Here is an 8,585-nt window from a genome sequence, read left to right as displayed (position 1 = left end):
TCATAGAAAACAATATTTTCACGAGTGGCGATGCCACGAGTGAAAATATATATTTTCTATGATCACGAGTGAAATAAAATTGATATTCCATCGAACCCAACAAATTTTCTTTTTATTTTACGCTTTTTTCACCGTTTATTTACATTGTAAATGAGTTTAACTTGATAATTTCGCTGGAATTATGACGTCATTTCGTCAAAACAATGACGTCATTTCACAGTTAAACAGTGAAAATATCGATATTTTTCACTGTTATTTTCCACTGTTTAAAACAGTGGAATACCAATTTTTTTTCACTGATATTTCTCTACAAACCACCGGAAAGCATACAATAAAGAAGTTTATCCAGTGCGACGACTTTCGACTTATTGTTTCATCCTCAAAATTAAAAAAAAAACGTGTAATCTCATGCAAATGGTTTCACGTGTCATGCTATCTTGTTGAGCTATTTAATTCAAACTGTTTTGTTAAAGCATTGAAAAGGCTTGTACGCTAAGAGCAATACAGTACTGTCATGCAAGACAACATTAAATATATTGCCTTTTCTTTACATTTAGTCATGTTACAACGTGTTATCAATTCAACATGTATAAATAACATTGTTTATAGTGGATTATTAAAAAACAGAAAACGTGATCATCTATGAATCGCCCAACATTCAGAATTAACAAAAGTGACTAAACACACAATCTAACCAACTATATCAATTTAGTAAGGAGGGACAATGTTTTAGATAAAATGGTTTACGTGTTATAAAAACTTGTCTAAGTCTTATTAAAGCTCAATTAGTTGTATTTTGGTCAATTGATGCATGAGTCAATGTCTTATTACATTATTCTGCGTACTTGTGAAGTTTGTTTGGAAATAACTTCGGAATGTGTAATCTAAGTCTGCAAATGTTCGTATGAATACGAACCGCGTCTATTGCAATCTTCATTATACATTGGAACATTTGTTTTTTTTTAATCACGCAAAGCTTTGTCATAGTATATGACGTCAAGTTCTAATAATTATGTTTTTTATATACTTACTGAACTCGGCTCCGTCTGTGGCATATAAGACGTTATTTGCCTGTGGCCGGCGCAAACCTATTTCATTAAAAATATATTTATATTGGTAGGGAATGATATCATCAACCGTTTGCAAAAGATTTGTTAAATATGAAAGGTCTGGTTTGCATAATCCTAAATTTATTTCATTGGGACAACAAGGTCTTCAGAGCAGTGACAATCTGTTAAAGCCCGAATAATCCAAAAACTAAAACCTAAGGTTCTGTATTAAACATTTACTTCACGGGTAGTTGATAATAATCACCGTTGTAATTCGTTTACACAGTTTAAATGAGATAAGCAATGGTACTTGTATTTTATTTGTATTTGAATATACTGAATTAGATTTACGTTTTTATATTAAATAGTGTTTCAATATGTAACTTGATCATGAGTCGTTTCACGTTAAAGCCCGTCTAAATGTCATAACTTACATGTGTGTACTATTGCAGAATTACTTTTCTATTGCTACCACAATATCGATACTTCTAGATTAGTACTAAGTAAAGACTATTTTACTTACCGAGACTGAAAAAACTTAAACCTTGAGCATTGGCGAGTGTTTCAGGTTATCGCGCCGAGCTAATAAACTTATATGTGTTCCACACTTACCTGGTGTTCTATTTATCCCATCAGTGTTTCCGTCTTCATTTCGAACAGTAAATATTCAAATTACGTCATAAAAAATTAACGCATTGACTCTACTATATTGCGCGTGTATGCTGCATCAAATGCATAGGATCACTTAAATAATAAGCTTTCAGCTTGGGCATGCAAAAGCCCGATTGTATCGCTGCAGTGCGCGACACACATACTGTTAATAATTTATGTTGCATTATTTATTATATTTATTCATTATATTTGCTTCAATCAAATCGAAGATAAACACTTTTCCCGATATACAGGAGTGTTTTGATAGGTTGTCCATATGGCCAGAATGCTTATCTAATATAATTAACGTATTAAAAAACGAACTTTGTTTCATCATTGAATAAGTGAACCCCAAATATAATATAGCGTGTCGATGAAATTAATATTGTTTAAAGTAAATTAAGTTTATATTTTATTGCAGTATTTTGTACACCAACTATGTTTGGCATTTACCATGTGTAGGCATACATTTTTCAAGAATGTCTATTTCAGTATTCCATTCTTGAGATCGGTTTAAGCTTCATCTGTTATGCTATACATATATACGCACTATTTTTAATTTACCTACGTCCGCTGAGTGCGTTAAAACATGTATAACATCTCCAAAATATACCATAATTATTTTAAAACAAATATATTTTAATATGAGAATCTTGTGCAATGGATTACTAGAGACACTGAAAGCATGGGGAACAACTAGATGACAAACCATAAAAAACATTTTTCCGCTGTGTGAATAATAATAAAATAATAAATAACATTTGTCACATGTATTGTGCTGCAATGTCTGAAGTGTTTGTGGGTTCAATAACATTAATGGTAGGAAGTTATAATTATAATCGGTAAATGGTTTCATCATTATATGTATATGTACATATTTATATTATATGTAGATAATGTAACACGTTAACAACATAGAGCGAAAATAGACATAACGAAAATCGGATTTTTCTTTTTAAGTTAAAATGTGTCACCTTTATGCATGCTAATTGAAACAAATTTAGATGTGCTCAATTTATTTAAAGATGATTGTTAATAACCATTCACAACGTATGGTGCAAGAATAGGAACATCAAAAGCGTTTTTGAACATTTAAAGTGTTATCCGATGTACTTTCCGTAGGCGCAATAAATTATTTAGAAGAATAACTAAACCCATTTTGCAAAAATAATTTTATTAAGTGCGACTATGTCACAATAAGTGCCATAGTAAACAATTTAAAAAGTGTATTGCTGTTCGTCGGAAAACATAAATATCTTTATTCCATAATCGATATCATTTATATTTGTGCTTCTGTATTGTTTTATAACTGAAAAGTACGAAAAATATAACACACCCTTAATATGGAATACAGATTATAAAACATATATAAAAAATAATTATTTGACCTCTGAAGATAGCCTGAATAAAGCTATTTTAAGCAGTTGTTCCACTCAGCTGAAACTGTATACCTGCTCTATGTGTTTAAATCGAATATTTACGAGCTTAAAACCCTATAACATTTACTTAGTCAGCAGGTTGATATGTAACCAATATAGTGTGCATATGTAAACACCACTATTTGTATTTTGACAAAGGTACGTGTAGTAAAAAACATCGTGGCATCATCCATAACATTCGGTATAATTATACGCTGATCGTATGGACTCTACAATAAATTAACCCAAAACAACACAGCAACCTGGGCGTGTAATCACAAAGCTCTTCAGTAAAGTCTACGTGTCGATCCATATCAATATATAAATTCATCCCGTCGTCATACTATCGTTAATGAAAACAAAACATCTGATAAATTAAGTTTACAACAAGCGCGAGATAGGTTGCCGCGGCGTAGTGGATATGGTGCCCGCCTAACGATCGGGAGATCACAGGTTCGCTCAAAACTGTGGGAATGTTATTTATATCTCCCCCAGATACACCAAGTACTGGTTCTAGTCCTCGAACTCGACGGACTCGAAACGGACTCGAGAGCGTTTCATATAAGCCTTAGGCTATTTATGCAATCGAGCTGAAATACATAGGTTTAACTAAGCGCGCGAAATTTTGTGACGAAATGTTTTGTTCATTTTAATGACGTCATTTGATGGGTGAGTGTTGTTTTCAACCATTTTCTTTCCTCTACTTTTGAAATGAAGACATACCAATTATTTGATTAAAAATTTAATGAGCTTTGTATATACGCTTCATGTATTCGCACGAAAGCTCTTTTTTCTGAAGGTAGCTATAATTGGACGTGCGAATGTTTTCATCGATAAATGAATAGAATTCCTTCTTCTCATGAACGGAATTGCTCAGTGTTAAGAAATGCTTAATTTTCGTTGGAGAGAGAGAGTGACCTTGTATCTATTCTTATCCTGTGAGCGAATTTCAAGCATGAGCAGAAACCAACCGATATATGATAACTGTATTCTGCGTTTTCCTGCGCATAAGAAACCACGGTTCCGTTTCCGGAGATGACGGCACCGTTAACGTCGAAGCGAACGGTCGTATCCTCCTGATTGTCTCGGCGCTTTACACGGGGTTCATCGTCAAGAACCGTATCACGAGCAGGTTCATGGCAGCATATATCACGGTCAGAACTAAAAATATACACATAATACTAAAGATAACGTAATGCGGCTCTTTCTCAATCGCGTCATTCTATTTCAGCGCCACGAAATTGCCGAATCCTAAAGTGGCCAAATTAATGAAGCAGTAATATAGGGGGTCGATGTACTCACACCTCTAAAATGCATAAACGCTGCAGCACCAGAAATAAGGAAAATAAAACTAAGGTCCATTGTTACTATTTAAAGGTTAGTTTGAACCACTTCCGTCTTCCTTTGGCGCACGCATTTCTTACTCTGCTGTATTAGTTATGTTAGGCCGTTCAAAGACGCCCTGGAACATAAGATGAACAAGGAAATATCCATCATAACATAGATCATGCTGAATATCTTGCCGGCGTCAGTCTGTGGAGTTCTGTGCCCAAACCAAGTAACAAACATACATAAGTTATGCTTCAGTTGCATCAGCAGCATATAAAACTTATTATACTGTAGATCATTAATAATGACAATGAAAATATGCATAACAATTAGGCAAAACACAAATGCATTACAGATACAAGCAAGTTACAAACGCAGCGACATAAATGAAACTGAGAGAATCGACTTGGAGTGATACATGCAAAATAATGTGTGAGTTAAACCGGATTCAATAAGCTCCTTACATCACTTTATAGCACCGTGTTTTTGAAAATGCATTCGTCTTTTGCGTTTTGTGAAGACATTGAAAAGCGAACATAGCAAAATTAAACTATTATTTTTGGAATATCGTGGAAGTTTTTAATATACACCTTTGTAATGTGTAAGTTTTAAAAAACGTAGTTAGAACGACATATCTAAACAAACGTTTCCTCGGATTTCCCTTTGTACCAAATAAACCTTAAAAACATGTGCAATAAAATTGTATTATCGGCTTAAGCTCATAATGTAAATATGGTGTACAGTTTCATACTATCAAAATAAAGTTGTACCACAGGGAAACACAATTGCACTGAGGCGAAGAACGTACATGCAATAAATTCAATCTTGAAATGGATTCGTCAACACATATTATTCGTTTATGTCATGATATTATCTTTGAATAATGAATGTGTTTTATGCACTTAGAAACTGTTTGATATATAAATTACAACAGTCAGAAATGTTCTACCATTCAAGTCTCGAGGGGGAAAAGCAATCTGGTATCATAATTCGAAATTGTGAGAGCTTACCGTATGCAAATACTTATTATTCACATTTAGACTTTGTGTCTAGCACCGATTTATCACATAATGTATTGAAATACACATACTGAACAGAACGATAAACACCAACCGGAATAAATACTGTGGCTATTTTGTAAAATTATATATTGTATTGTTTTAAAAAAAAAAAATGTTTAAGTAGATAAGATTGCAAAAGACATTGTTCTTTAGTTTATGTAACAATATGAGATGCTTTCTGAAAGGCTTATTTTACAATCCGCGAAATCAGATTCACTTTCAAATCACATGGATAATACATCGTTGCAATCAAATAATTATACATGTAAATGAATGATGGCGTCATGGTTGATCCGTGCAAAAAGAAAAAGCGCCAAATACAGGGATAGAATTACATAAGCTCAATCACAAGTCTTTGACAAGACAATTGAGCCATCCGAATATACTTGGCAGACGTAAGTTATTTTTACAACCAGCAAGAGGAAGCAGTATTGTCTTTGCAACATTTTAAAGGGACGTGTTCACAGATTATCGTGTTCTTTTAATACCATGCATTTAACGAACTTAAAAAATAATTTAATATTTGATTTTTTTAAATAATTTTAGTTAGAAGGAAAAAATATATTTAGAAAGTGTGCCTGCCTCTGGGATTGAACCTGTGGCCTCTAGAAGCAATAGGCTAAATAGCTACCACTACAATACACAGGTGTTATAATATATTACGTACTTAAAACTTAAAACGTACTTGGTAATGCACGGTCTTGATAATTTGTGGAAGAAAAGCGTTACACGGGCTACATAAGTGATATTATGGGCGTTTTTCACTGTTGAATTGAGCTGAAAAGAATTAACCGGTCAACAGAGTTAGTTAAAATGTGGTTACTGACCAATTATCTGTAACTGATCTTGCTACTGTTTGGAAAAAGTATATATTATATTCGTTATTTTACATGACTCACCCAGTTCTCTAAGCCGAAAAGACCGTAAAACAAAATAGTGTCTTTGTGTCGTATGAACGAATCTGCACTAAAAATAGATTTAGATTCACATCGTAAATCGAATCCTTTCTGTCGTTAGTTGTCAAAACGAAAGTACGGTTGATATTCAAATGCATTATTTTTTTCTGTCCGGGATAGTGTTTTAGTATGTTGATGCTGCATTAACAAATATAAGTATATATGAAGTGAAAACACCAAAAATAAAAACGGTTGAGATAGACACCTATAAACTGTAAGATTCCCATAATATCACTTTAATAAGTTTCATGAGTCCAAAGTGTGTGTGCTAAACATGTGTCTGCTTTTAATAAGTGCATGCATGCAAATAACACATGGGCAATTTTGTAGACAGAAGTTTTCATCGTCAAATGTCGTTTAAATATATGTACTGGATCCATGTTTAAAATTGTGAATGGTTTGTCGTTTGATTACCAATTGTCGTTATTACAGTTACAGCAAAGAAGAACGCTCATGCGAACGTCCACAGCGTGCCGCTTTCTACGACAGGGACTAAATGATATTCCTATGAATGATTTTAACGATTTCTTCGTAACGCAACATCAGTCGGTCTGAGTGCGAAATGCAATTTTGATCATAAAGGATGATACTGTCAAACTAGTTTAGAAAGAAACCTGACCATCTTCACGCATGATAACACGCGAAAGTGTTTGAGCATATTTAAGCTTGCGTTTGATAAGTTTAGCTAAAGTTGGTCGCATTAATTAAATTTACTACAAAGCTAGATATGTGTTAAAATAATTTATTGATATTATTTGAACTGTCAAGCTCTAAATAGTATGAACAGATAATGCAATTGATATGCTAGTACTGTAGACGAAGTGTCACGTACGCCTGTACGTTATGCTATACTTGTCTGTGCAAATCCAGTACGGCAGATGTATACAATCATTACAGGTTAATAATGAACACAAACAAACTCTGTGTAAAACCGTACAGATAAAACTTGATTAGATACTTAGAGAAAGTGGTTTTGTTTTATCAATGAATCCGACCAACGTGTTGTCATTGTTTTTTGTTCAATTAATTCCACAAATAATTTATGCAAACGACTACTTCAAAGCATCTTATTTTAAGAATGTTGCTTCATCGTTAAAAGCATCATTTGTTGTCCTAATATGTTTGTGATTATATTAGTCTTGAGTACGAAGCTGTATTTTGCGAGACATATCCTTTATTCACTGCCATAAACCGTGTTTGTGGGAGCATTAGGAATGCTATCACAGGGTAATGCAAATTCCATATGTGCGATGGACGACGTTTTTACCGACAAGATTAAACAAAAACATACGAAGACACTGCATAAACATCTGAACCGCGTTCAATTGAATATTTGGAGGCACAAGACTTAAAACAAACGCATAGCATGTTGTATTCTGCGTATAACGCATATGATATTAGACATAACCTCTTGGCATTCGATAACAGACTATAAATGTAAAGCAGATGGCATAAACAATCATACGTTTAGCTGCAACGGCAGGATAAATGCTCATTTTAGCTAAGTGTCCTTTATTCATTTCAAATAACCAATGGCAAACAATTTGACACAACATTCAAGCAGATTCAATTTACAGCAACAAACCAAAATAACACACAGTTAACACAAAGGTCCTATAGTTATTTACTCAGCATACATGTATACATGCACATAAGCAATAACGACATAAGCATCACAAATCAAACATCCGGGAAAAGTGAATTTACGTTTTACAACCTACAGGTTTATTCTGCACATTGTCTCATTTTTTAAATGCTGTAGATGAATACATTTATATAAAAAATGTAGTGGGATCCTAAGAAGTGATAATTCTTCTGATTAAAAGAAAATGTTACAGTCGGCAATTACGGAATCGAATGTGTCCTAAAATACATTCACGGGTGTATGTGTGCTGCAATTCATAGGTTAATTTGTCCTGCTGAGTCCCGTCGACTTGATGAACATTAACGTTTATCAACCAGATTACAACGACAATATGAGCACGTGCAGGCGTAAACGATAATAAATAAATTTTAACAAAGACATGGTCCTATTCAAAAATACCAATAGGCAGTGTCTGTTTTGAGAAGACCCTGAAAACTGATTTATATGTCGATTGTAAGTCAAGTAAAGTTACCGCA

The sequence above is a fragment of the Dreissena polymorpha genome, chromosome 11, assembly GCF_020536995.1.
Source record: "Dreissena polymorpha isolate Duluth1 chromosome 11, UMN_Dpol_1.0, whole genome shotgun sequence".
Taxonomy (NCBI): domain Eukaryota; kingdom Metazoa; phylum Mollusca; class Bivalvia; order Myida; family Dreissenidae; genus Dreissena; species Dreissena polymorpha.
The sequence above is the reverse complement of the archived record's forward strand: the minus strand, read 5'-3'. Positions refer to the sequence as shown.